This window comes from Lactuca sativa, chromosome 1 (assembly GCF_002870075.4).
Source record: "Lactuca sativa cultivar Salinas chromosome 1, Lsat_Salinas_v11, whole genome shotgun sequence".
Lineage (NCBI taxonomy): Eukaryota > Viridiplantae > Streptophyta > Magnoliopsida > Asterales > Asteraceae > Lactuca > Lactuca sativa.
This window is the reverse complement of record NC_056623.2, coordinates 40,342,469-40,356,629: the sequence shown is the minus strand read 5'-3', so window position 1 is coordinate 40,356,629 and position 14,161 is coordinate 40,342,469.

The following is a 14,161-nucleotide window of genomic DNA, read 5'->3' as shown; positions in this document are numbered from 1 at the left end:
CTTTTCTAAGGTTTGCTTCATGACTTCATTGACTATTTCCCCTCTTTTAATCATTGTCTATTTGTCTCTTACATTTGTAGTGGGATTTAGATCTATTATCATTGATAATATCTATAGGCATAATCACTAAAATGTTAGAATGGAAGGTCTCCACCCTTATAAGTGATCAATTACGTATAATATATCATAACAAATTTATCATCTTTTCTCATTATTATTTTACAATTTTATTTTTTGAACTATTTATATTTTATAGTTTACAAAATGCATAACAAATTTATATTGAGATCATTAATAATATTATTTCACTGAGGTCTTTTTGTAAAATAATTAGTTTACAAAATGGTATTTGATTTATCCGGTTATAAACGAGAAGATTTGAATAATATTTATCGAATGGTTGAAAAAAACACCAAAAACAAATAAAAAAAATTGTCAAAAAAAAAAAAAAAAAAAAGATCTGATAACTACAATATTGTAAATTTTATTCGTTAGAAACCAGGATGTTAAAATAAAGTTATCTAATGATCAATTTCTGGATATCTTATGGATTTTGTAGTTCACTTTGTTTGACCGTATGCCTATGTATCACTATCACAAGATAATGCAAGGAAGGTTGTAAGGAAGGTTGTACATGAATAGTATATAAACTCATAGTACGCATAAATGGATAAAATGATGGTTTTTAGGAAGTGGTTTCAAGTCTAGAAGGCACTAATGTTCAGAAGTTCAGAAAACACTTTACTTCAAAGGTTCGTACTTTATATGTTTAGAAGATGAGTCGTGTATATACATATTTTTCTTAAGACTATTTGATAGTTGCTGATTGAGTCAGAGCTATGCATCTCACTAACTATGTTGAATGATGAAAATGATCATACTACCATTTTGTTCTATTACAACAACGTACTTTAAAAAATCCACCTAATTACAACAATTTAGCCATCAAACTTCAACGTCTAAAGATTTGACTAAACATTTTTAACAATTCTTTGGCATACCCATCGCTATATATTGTTTATATTTGTAAAAAAAGAAAAGCAAGTACATTGTTATATTATATGCCCTTTACTAAGCAAAAGTTTTTAAACAAATATTCAAACTAAATATCCCTAAATAGAAACACAAATACACCTCTAACTAAAATAAGTTATAAGAATACATCATTTTATTTCATTACTTCTCGAACCCCCCTTCCAAACATTCAAACGAACCATACTCCAACACATTTTGTAACACTTGATTTCAAGTATAATTTTTATAATTCAAGTTTGTGAATTTTGGATGGCCACGATATGGCGATGAGGATTACCATGATGTGGCAGATCTTCAAGAATAAACGCGGTCATGTATTAACCATGATGTGGTGTCTGCAAGAAGATAAACCCCTAAATTTACAGGCCTGAGCCCTATTTACAGGAATTGATGGCTAAGGTTTCCTCTACCCTCAACCTCCATCACCTCCAAGGAACCCTTGAGAAACCCTAGCCTATCTTTGAAGTTCTTGTCCCATTTTTGGTGATTTTTTGACCTTGGAAGGAAGAAGAATGAGCTCTTGTGCTAAAATTCAATAAGAAACTCAGATATACTCCTTGTATGCATCTTCTGGACTCTTTGTAAGTCCTCAAGTTCACATCTTTATGCGCCCTTCCTTCTAGATCTAGGTTTTGATGATTAATCTTCATGGTTTGATGATTTGAGTGAAAAGATTCAATAAAGTTTGCAACTTTATTGATTCTTGAGGTCCCAAAATGGTTGAGTGCTTCACATTCTAGATTGTTTTGAAGAAGGAGCTCTTGTACTTAGATTCAACAAGCAACTCATCTCTACTCCTTGTGTGCATCTTCTGGACTCTTTGTAAGTCCCAAAGTTTTAATCTTTATGGTCCCTTCCTTCTAGATCTGGGTTTTGATGCTTAATCTTCATGGTTTGATGATTTGAGTGAAAGGATTCAATAAAGTTTGCAACTTTGTTGATCCCTGAGGTCCCAAAATGGTTGAGTACTTCATATATGGATTGTTATGGGATTTTGAATTCATGCATGGGGTTATGATCCCATTTCCTCCATTTTTTACCTAGATAAATGGGTGGCATGCATTAGACATGCATGTGCATAAAGTAACGATTTTTATTGTCTCTTGTGAGGCAAGGATGCCTTTTGGAAGGTTTAAGAAAAGAACTTTGAGTATTGAGAGCTTAATCAATCAAGCTACTTTCAGATAGTAACCAGAACCTGGCATGATGCTTTCCACGACGTGAGAGGGATAGAATCACAACAATTTTGTTGATTTGCTTCCACGACGTGGTGGCATGTTTTCCATAACGTGGCAGTGGAGCTGGTCGTAACTTAGTTGGATAGCCACGACGTAGCCATGGTTTGGTGATGAAGTGAGACCTTTGACCAATTGACTTTTGACTGGGTTGACTTTTAGTCAAATGGCCAGTCTTAGAGTGTTGACTAAGGCTTGACCCGGGTTTTTATGATAGGTGGGTTGTAGCACCGGTTTCACGCCTTTGCGAGTTGTGGTATATCTGAATGCGAGTGTGAGGTGAGTCTTCTCACTATACTATGTAGGATGCTAATTGTCTTTGTTACTCCTGCATGAAAAAAGTGGATTTGGCTCCTAGAATTTGTATGAAAGACCAGGGGTTGTCCCCTAGCAACTGTATGGAAGACCAGGATTTGGTCCCTAACACTTGTACAAGCAAAGACCATGTGTAAGACCATGGCAGGAAGTGATAGTAAGATTATGATTTGGCACATAACATTCACTTGGGGTTGAGAAAGACCCATTATGTTATTTATGGTATGTGGTATTTTGGGGAACTCACTAAACTTCATGCTTATGGTTTATGTTTATTGTTTAAGGTAATTTTGGATTCAAGAGGAAAGGTCTGATGTGATCGCACTACATTCCCTAGAGTTTTATTCCGCGCTATCCATTTTATGATTTTACTATGATATTTGAGCATACTCTATACTCTGATTTTCTTTTGAACAAGTGAACGAATGGTCATAGTTATTTGAAAAATGAAATTTTTATTTTGTATTTTCGGTGCATTACACATTTATACTCAACAACCTGTCTATGCCTTCCATGAACAATCTTTGGTTGCAACACCTTCAATTTATCAATAACATCTTTGATCTTCTCATTCTCTTCAACCAATGAAAGTTCAATAACACCATTGGCAACTTTTATGTCCTCTTCTCCTTTTGACACCATTTTCACATCATTACCCCCAACATTTTCCATCCTTGAACACTCCTGGACATGAGTTGTTTGACAAAGAATCCAACATAATTACCAATATACAATCTCGACTTCATACATAAAACACACCAACAATACCAACATAAAATTCTAATTTCATACATATTACATACCATCATCGAAAATTACACACATACAAGATTACATACATCATATTTTTCAAAAAAAACAATGAAATTAAATATTTTTTCAGCTAATTTCAGAAAAAAGAAAAAAAATAGAGAAGTAAAGTAGTTTAATGACAAGCAGAGGTTGGCACTTCCAATAGATGTAATAACATACAAGATAATTATGATTTAATTCAACAAACATACACATAAAAACACCAACATCAGAAAAAAAAAAAAAAAAAAAAACGAAGAAATACCTATGTAACAGGTCGACGTTGGCGATTGGCGGAGGCTGGTGGGGAAGCTTGAGAAGGTGGCGTCGATCTGGCCAGATGGAAGATTGCTTCAAGGTGGAAGAAGGGAGGGAGACACAATGATAAGCAATATCATGAATAGAATTTGTTGCTCTTTTTTTCTTTTAGGGCATATCAGTCAAATTTTTTAGTTGGCTACTTTCATTCAATAGACCAAGCAACCCCTCAGGTTAGTGATAGTTGACTGAGTTAACCATTTTTTGGGTTTAACAAACGGGTTGACCGGAACGAGTCAACCAAAATTGCTAACTGGACCTGGTGAACCTAATATCAAACAAGCCCTTAGTTAAACCCAACCACTTACATTGATATGGTATATATTGTCCATGTTATTCCATTATGTAATTCGAAAATCTATTTAATTTTTGAGGGCATGTCCTGTGATCGCTAAATGGGACCCATGGGTGAATGTAGCATATACCAAGGTAGCTTCTAGGACCAATATATTTTTTTAATGAGTAAATTGCAAAAGTGGTCCATGTGGTATCCTAAAAAGTGCAGTTTGAGTCTATTTCTTTTTCATTTTCATGGTGAGTCCAAAATTAAAAGCTCCATGCATTAAAAGCTCCATGCAAATATGGTTCATTGAATTAATTTTCGACTAAAAAACATGGACTTAAACTGTTCTACCACTTATTCCAAGTATGGGTCAATTTTTAAATATTAACTTTTATTTTGGGGATAGACACAACATGGTGGAGCTTCACCATGGTATGGCGGTATTGTTTTGGATCGAGAGTTTAAATGACCCACCCTGGCGTAGCCATAGGCGCCACAACGTGACCACATTCGCCACGACATGGCAGGTGTTTTTAGAGAGCCCTAATCCTTGGGATTTGGGCCCTATTTAATGAACATTAATGCTAGGGTTTCGTGATCATTCATCTTCCATCACCCTATCAAGCTCAGAAACCCAAACTTTAGCTTCCATTACAATTGCAAACTCATTTTGGTGTTTTTTGTGACCTTTGAAGGAGAAGGAAGCCTTTGCTCTGGTGATTTACATTGCTTGCATCATCTACATCAGTTAGCACATCTTCTGGACCTTGGTAAGTTTCCAAGACCCAACCTTTTTCATTGCTAAGTTGCTAGATCATAGATTTGTTTTCCATTTTCTTCATATATTGATGGGTTTGAGTGGTGAGATCTCACAAAGTTTGTAACTTTATGAATTTCCAGACCATTTTGAGTATTTGTTGCTTTGGATCTGGATTAGAAATGAGTTTTGGTGTCATACATGAATTTTTGGCCATTAACCCTTATTTTTACCTAATAGGAGTTCAAAACATCCATTAGACATGCATGTCTGAAAAGCATGGATTTTTATGTTAGTAACGGTGCTAGAAACCTTTCTAGAAATGTTGGACAAGAGTTCTTCAAAATTAAGTGCTTATTTATTAAGCCAAGTTGTGTTTTGCCCTTTTTGGACCTAGGAGTTGAGATCTTTATCTCTTGGCCGGGAGTCTAAAGGGATAAAGTTGGAAACCTATCCATTTAGACCATATAATGGAATAGATCTGAGCCATGGATCCCTTAGAATCAAAGAAAATGACTTAACCTATTAAACTGGTAGGAATCTAGTGCCTACGGTGTGGCCTTAGGTCGCCACGGCGTAGCAACTGGCTAGTGCTTGTTTGTTTTTTTGTTTCACTGCCACGACGTGGCCAATGATAGCCACGAAATGGAAACCAACTGGAGGTTGAGTTTTAAGTTTTGACTTTTGACTTTTGAACGTTGACTTTGACCATGTTTGAATTTATGTCATTTGGGGTATTTTGAGTAGTGGATTGAGGCTCAGTCTCTGTTTGTGGTATAGGTGTTCTATAGAGTCAGTTTTGGAGCAGTGATCAATCTAGCTATCTTCTAGTTTGTGAGGTGAGTCTTCCTCACTGTGCTCGTGGGTCGAAGGCACCAAAGCCGAACTACTAGATTGTGTTATGTATCCTAGTATATATAATGTGCTATGATATAGTAACTTGTTATATTGGCAGAATTGTATGATTAGTTGTATTTGCTGATTATTGTCTATCTGTTGCATATGTCAACATATTGGTGGTTGGGTTGAGGCAGGAGGCCAACAAACCCTGGATGGGTGGGTTGAGGTATATTGCTTTGTGTGGTACACCAACAAACCCATGATGGCTGAGTTGAGGCTGTAAGCCAACAAAACTCTGGAAGGTTGGGTTGAGGCAATGGGCCAACAAACCATATTGCATGTATTACTCTTGTTGGTATTGTGTGGTGATTTTAGGGGAACTCACTAAGTTTTGGCTTACAGTTTGATTTTATGGTTTCAGGTACATCTGAGGATATGGACAAGGTAAAGGCATGATTGGGCACATCCTTCTCGATATTTACTTGATCTATGATTTCGGGTAGCCAGATTATGATTATGACTTTTGGAAACTATGTTTTGAATAATTTATGGATTTGATATGGTTTTAAAAATGAAAATTTTTATAAAGATTTTTGGGATGTTACAAATGCACTTTTTGGGATTTCGTAGCAACCAAATATGCTTGGGAGTTGCAATTTTAGACTATGTGAATGAGAAAATGGACTCACACTGCACTTTTTGAAATATCATATGGACCAAAATTTCAATTTACTCTTTTTTATGTAACATACCAAAAAGTTCGACCAATTAAAACTTGCCAAAACAACCCATTTACTAATAAAAGTGTTTACAAAACATTGTTTCCATAATATTATTTAAAAATTAGTGTCTCCCAAGATCAATGACATAAGATCAAGATGTGTACGGTCACGCCTTCGCCTTGCCACGGTTCTCTAAAGTACCTGAAACCATAAACCAAAACTGTAAGCACAAAATTTAGTGAGTCCCCCAAAGTACCACCACACAAACATATGACATATACCAACAAAAAGCATGCATATAGAGCCTTCAACATGACTGGACCGCTTTACAGGCCTTCAACCTATCTGGACCGCTCATAGGACCTTCATCATGACTGGACCGCCGCACTGAACCTTCAGCCTATCTGGATCGTCCTCTGGGCCTTCAGCATGATTGGACCGCCTCGCAGGGCCTACAGTCTATCCGGTTCTCCTTGGGTGTCTTGGCCTTCAGCACAAAGCAGGACCGCCTCAACCCAACCAACCATAACATGTTGACATACACATAACTAATAAACATATAACCAGACATCAGACAAACATGCATATTTACCGATCACTACCGCAAGCTAACATCCTATCTACCAGGATACAGATCTAACAGATCACTACAACATAGCAACATCCTATCTACCATGATACATATCTAACAGATCACTACATCATAACAACATCCTATCTACCAGGATACAGATCTAACAGATCGCTACGATACACAATCATACGTTAAACCAGGATAACAATCCAAAGGGCCGGCCTTGGTGCCTTCGACCCGCAAGTATAATAAGGAAAACTCACCTCAATCCTCTGATACTCAAATGACTGCTCGTACCATCAAACCGGATAACCTCACGCTAACTAACAATAAATACAATCTTAATCAATAATTAACTTGATAACCCAAAATACAAGGCCCACTCCATAACTAACTTCCTAAAGGGTAAAAGACCATTTTACCCTATCCTTACTTGTTCCATAACCAAGGCCCAGCCCAGCATGCATAAAAAGCCCAAAACCCAAAATGGCAATCCAAAGCCCAAGACAACAGCAACAAAAGCCCAATATGGCCCAGCTTCCTAATTGGGCCTACAATTCTCAAGGGACCAATACCAAGAAAATCCTCAGCCTAACCATGGCCCAAAAACAGAAGCCTAATGGCCTAACAAGGCCCACACTAAAAAAGGCCCAATAATTCTTAATTGGGTATTATGCCTCACATACTCAAGATGTACGCCCTGCGTACATGGATTCAAAGCACAAAGTACAAGTCTTTTTGGCACAAACTCAACATTATGTTGAGCGTACACTTACGTACGCCCAACATACTCCTCGGACCCCTTTTTCACTCTAATAAGCCCTTAATTGGTTAAGACAAAGTGCCAAACTCCTGGATCTAATTCTATAAGACTATTTATCACATAAAGTTGGCAACTTTACGTGATTGCATGGCAAAAAAGGACTCAAACCACAATACGGAATTAAAGGTCTTAATGCTTGCATGGACCACAATACATCATAAAGCTTGCATTTTTATGAACCTTGGGACTGAATGGAGCTAAGATCTAGCACCCATTGCTTCTACAGTAGATTAAAAACCCATCTTTATCACAAAAGACTCCAAAAAGCACAAAATACTCCATTAGCTAGATCTAACATATAAGATCATCAAGATAGAAACTTTATATCTCCAAAATGTAGATCAAGATGCAACAATCTTGGATCCAAAATCTTCAAGCCATCCCACACTTCTCCAAGAAGTTCCTTATTCTTCTATGAACACTAAAAAGCTTGAAATACCACCAAAAGCACAAAAACCACTCAAATGGGGTTATATTGGAAGTATGAGCCTCTGATGGAAAAAGTGTTAGGTCACGATCTATTTTGTTCCATGCACAAGTTATGTTCATATTGAGGACCTTATGGGCTTAGGGTTTAAGTTTTTGTCTTGCAGTGAGGTCCGAATGGATAAAGTTGGAAACTTTATCCATTAAGCCATCAAGAAGAATCAGAATTGGAAGTATGAGCCTTGATCTGTAAGGATTAAGCTCTTAATGAGAAAAATGGCTTTTGGCAATAACCATGATGAGGCTAAGAGGTCACCACATCGTGGTGGGGTTCTGCCTCACGACTAGGCCAAGAGGTCACCACCTCATCGTGATGGTTGATTTGGTTGATCGTTGACTTTTGTTGAACATTGAATTTTAATGAGTTTGAATTTGGGTCAAACTTGGAGGATTTGGGTTGATAGTTGAATATGTTGGATTAGTTGTCTAAGTTCATAACTATTCATGGAATGTACTTGACTTGGTTGGCATGGTCCATTTGGGTTGCATGACATTGCAACACTTGGATAGACTAAATGAGAGAATTGACACTTAAGGTTTGTTGATATATTATAAGTTCTAATATATTAATAATCTTATTTGATTAGTATTGAATCAAGAATTAATTTGGAATTAATTAAGTGATCAAAAAGAGACTAATTAAATATATGGGGTTGATTGTGTAAATCATCTATTCTTATATAGTGGGCTAATGATCCATGGTTTATATGACTTGGGCTAAAACCCATAAGGTTCTCCATGGATAGTCCATGGAGGTTACAAACCCATGGACCATGGAATATGGAAAGCCATGCACATTAGGGTTTACATGGAGTAACCTTACTTGTGACACAACTATATAAGAACCCCATTACTAGCAAAATCGGCAAACTAAGAAGAGAATAAGAGGGCTAGCCGATTTGAGTAATAAGTAAACTTCTCTCAAGGTTATTTCAAGTGTTGTGGTGTTTTGTGAGACATTTGAGGCATCACACTTGAGGTGCTAGGCTCACAAGGTTCTCAAGGAATCCAAGCAACGAGCAAGGTATGTTTTTCTTACTAGATTTATGATTCAAGTTCCCATGTTATGCTAGATAGTTGAAGAACTTTGGAAAATCAAATTTGCATGTTTCTTAGTAAAACATAGATCCAAGGTTTCTCGGGTTGCATGTACACCTTAGGAGTGTTAGAATGCTCAAAAGCCTTCAGTGGTATCAGAGCCTAGGCTTGTTTTCTCTATACTTGATGCTAACTTGTTTTTTAAAAGCCAAAAAATGCCCAGACAAGAAATCTCGACGACTTCTGGCAAAAAACTCGCCGAGTTCATGAGTTAATACATGAACTCGACGAGTTCCTTTGAGAACTCGACGAGTTTGTCATGCAGTGAGCAGTTTTCGAGTTTTACTGTTGGAAATGGAATATAAACATTACCCTAGACTATTTTGATCTTATAAAACTTGTTTTAGTTGGCGTAATGGTTATGCTAATCCATTTTCAATAGCTATTATCAAAATTTCAAGCTTTGTATGCTTTACTTACGATTCTTGAAATTGATGATATGAATGTTCATGAACTTATGAGTTTAGAAGATCATAGAAATTATTTGCAACTTTCTTGTTAGTTTAATTCTTGATCTTGATATGTTTTAATGGAATCCATAATTTTTCCTCGATTTATGGATTACCAAAAGTCACTCTTTTAAAGTCCATTAAAGAAACACATAGGTTACATAAAATGAAAAGTCTCTCATTTTAATAAACCGTTAACTCATATGTTTTGAAATATTAAAAGTTTTGAAAGTTATAAAACTTTTCCTCAAGTTTTGGAACATGTAAAGTCACTTTAAACACTTTATTTCCAATCCCTAAAATTTTAAAAGCTAAAATTCAACCCTTATAGTTTATAATATTATAAGTTATATATATATATATATATATATATATATATATATATATATATATATATATATATATATATATATATATATATATATATATATATAAGAACAAGTCGTTTTACCGTTAGTAGGCCTCATTCACGAAGCCGGTGTATAAGGGGTATAAGGTTGTTGCCTATAAAATGGCAACTTAATGGGTTTCCACTCTCACCCATCGCTTCCTTGATTAGTGGAGGGTCGTTAGCCGAACGGGTAGGACAAGGAATTTAAATCCTGATTAAAAGTATGATGAATGTAAAATAACTAAATGTTTTATAAATTCCCAATCTTAGTTACTTTAGGAAAATGTGAATAAGGTGCTAACCCATGAAATTATAATTTGCTCTTTGCTTAAGTCATTAGTGGAGCGTGTGTGGTTAACCGACACACTAACCTGGACTGAACAAGGTAGGAAAAGGGTGGCTTAAGGTTTATCATAGGTCGGTGGAGTGTGTGTGGTTAACCAGCACATCGATTGAGTGATAAACATTAAGAATACCAAGTAATTTGCATGGTTACTTCACACCTTGTTTTGTGATCCTCGGCATCCCAGTCACAAAACCTGAAGGGCACACTTGAGATTGAAACATGCCATTGAAAAGTTCAATGAATCTCAAAGAATATAGGAGTTTCAAAACCAATTAAAACCTAATTATTTATTTTATTTTTCATGGTGGAAATTGGTGAATCGTCATTCACCTACCTTCAAATATTTTATAGCTTGGATTACGACATCCCTCTTATAAGTTATAAAATATTGTGTTGGGTTCTAGCCTTAATATTATATTTGGGTGTCTTATTAAGGACTATCTTTATATCTAATCAAAACTTGTCTTTCTTCTTTTGCAGATGTCTTCCAACAATGTTGCTTCTGGCTCAAACCCTACCTACTGCTTCTCTCTCATGAACCTTTGTTGGAGAGTCATTTTCGATGGATCCAACTTTATGGATTGGATCAGGAAATCAGGATGGTCACTCGGTATGAGGACAAGGAATATGTCCTCGATAAGGAGCTTAAGGAACTTGAGACGTTTGCTACTCCTGAGGAGACCGCTGAATACCAGGCACATGAGGGAGATGCTACCAAAGTGACATGTATCATGTTGGCCACAATGACAGCTGAGCTCAAAAACTCCTATGCGGACTTCTATCCTTTTGAGATGCACCAAGATTTGATGGAAAGATATCATCAGAGTGCTCGTCAAGAGCGGTATGAAATCATCTCCTCCATGATAACAACCCGAATGAATGATGGTGAACCCATCACGGGCCACATGCAAAAAATGCAAAGGTATGTAGGTCGTTTGCTGAAACTGAATGTGAACTTCCCTGAGGAGTTGGCAATTGATATCATTTTGCACTCCTTACCTTCATGTTATGATCAATTTCAGATGGAATACCACATGAACAAGGAGGAAGTTACACTCAGCAAACTTCAATGACTTTTGAAGACCGCGGAAAGTGGTCTTAAAGTTATGTTGGTTGTTACTACTCCTACGCCTACCACGGCCCCTGTCTTGGCAATCCGGCAAGGAAAAGGATGGGAGAGGAAGATCCCTTCGAAGGGTACCAAGGGAAAGTCCCTTGATGGCTCATCTTCAAGTGGAACCAAGAAAGGTTTCGTCACTCCTCCGCCAACCCTAAGGAGGTTGAATGCTTCTATTGCATGAAAAGTCGTACTGGAAGCGAAACTGCCCGAAGTACCTGCAAGATGTTAAGGATGGGAAAGTAAAACCCAACCATGCAGGTATTTACACTATATTCTCTAATAACTTGCCCCATTATAATTCTTGGGTCCTTGATACAGGTTGTGGTATTCACATATGTACTGATTTGCAGGGACTATGAAGAAGTGAGAATGTGGAGCATGGGAAGATAAACTTGATCATGGGGAATAAGAAAGCTTCACCTATCACCAAGACTGGAGTTTATTCTTTGTTGCTAAGTAGTGAGTTAGTGTTAGATTTGAATAAATGTTGTTAGTCGTCTGAAATGACAAGAAATATTATTTCCTTTCATGGTTTGTACAAACAAGGGTTTACCTTTTCGTTTGATAATGAATGTGGTGGTATTAATGCTTCCTTTAATAATGTTCTTTATTTTAAAGCATTACCTTGTGATGGTGTGTATGAAACTGTGTCGGTTGTTGATAACCTAGGAAATAATGTATTGTGTATCGATTCTTCCACTAGCTTGGATAAAGCATCATTATGGCATTATCGTCTTGGACATGTAAGCAAGAAACGCATAGGCCAACTCCAAAAGGATTGAGCTTGGAGTCATTTGACCTAAAGTCGGATGATAGTTATGAATTTTGTTTGCTTGGAAAAATGACAAAGTCACCCTTCACTGGTTCTTGTGCTAGGGGTGAGGGTTTGTTGGATCTCATACATAATGATGTGTGTGGACCATTTAGAACCGCCACAACAGATGCTAACTGCTTCTATGTGACTTTTACTGATGATTTTAGTAGATATGGATATATCTACTTAATCTAGCGTAAGTCGGAAACCTTTGAAAAGTTCAAAGAGTTTAAACAGGAAGTGGAGAATCAGTTGGGCTGGAACATTAAGACGCTTCGATCCGATCGAGGTAGTGAGTGTGTTAGTATAGAGTTTCTTGACTATCTTAAGGAATGTGGGATTATCTCACAATTGACACCTCCCAGGACACCATAACTTAATGGTGTGGCTGAGGGGCGCAATCGAACCTTGATGGACATGGTTCGTTCCATGATGAGTTGAGCTTTGCTACTAATCTCATTTTGGGGGTATGCCTTAAAGACTGCCACCCATATCCTTAATCTAGTCCCTACAAAGAAGGTTGCCAAAACACCTCATGAAATGTAGACCGGAAAAGTTCCCAATATGGACCTCATCAAGATTTGGGGTTGCGAGGCTTTTGGGAGGCGCAAGTCTCACGATAAGCTTGAACCTTGAAGTGAGAGGTGTATTTTCATCGGCTACCCACAGAGATCCTTTTGTTACCTCTTCTACAGACCCAATTATAAAGTGGTCTTTGTAGTAAGGAGAGTAGTCTTTTGCGAGAGAGAGTTCATGAGCCAAGGAAACAGTAGGAGGCAAATTGACCTTGAAGAAATTCAAGAGTAGAGTGGTGAAGGAACCTCAAACCCTAGCAATCAACCTGAGGAGGAAACTCCTATTGATCCGACAGAAGAGTCATTACCTCTAAGGCGTTCCACGAGAGTTAGGAATGCACCTGAGCATTACTATGTTTTCCATATTACTACGGAAGGTGATACACTTATTAGTTATAGCACACTAGTAAGTTTGGATGAACCTAACAGCTACATGGAAGCCATGGGAGGCCCTGAGGCTACTAAATGGAAAGAGGCTATGGACAGTGAGACACAATCCATGTATGACAATCGAGTTTGGAAGTTGGTTGACAATGTACTAGGTCGTAAGACATTCGGGTACAAATGGATCTTCAAGAAGAAGACCGAAATGGATGGTAATGTACACACTTATAAGGCGCGACTGGTTGCAAAGGGATTTTCTCAAACTCCGCGAGTTGATTATGACAAGAACTTTTCACCAGTAGCGTAGATTAAGTCTATTAGGGTTATGTTAATTGGTGCATTTCATAATTATGAAATATGGCAAATGGATGTCAAAACCGCTTTCCTTAATGGGAAGTTGGCTGAGGATGTTTACATGAGTCAGCCAAAGGGTTTTGTCAGCGCAGAGTACCCTAATAGAGTGTGTAAGCTTGAGAAATCCATTTATGGATTGAAGCAAGCACCTCGCAGATGGAATCTTTGTTTCGATGAGCATGTCAAAGAGTTTGGATTTTCGAGGAGTGAAGATGAATCTTGTGTATATGTCAAGGCTAGTGGGAGTATAGTTAGCTTCTTGGTACTGTATGTGGATGACATACTACTCATAGGAAATGACATCCCAACTCTGCAGGAAGTGAAGTTCTGGCTTGGGAAGTGTTTCGCTATGAAGGACCTTGGAGAAGCTGCCTATATCCTAGGGATGAGGGTCTTGAGAGACAGGAGTAAAAGACTAATTGGTCTTAGTCAGAGTACCTACTTGGATAA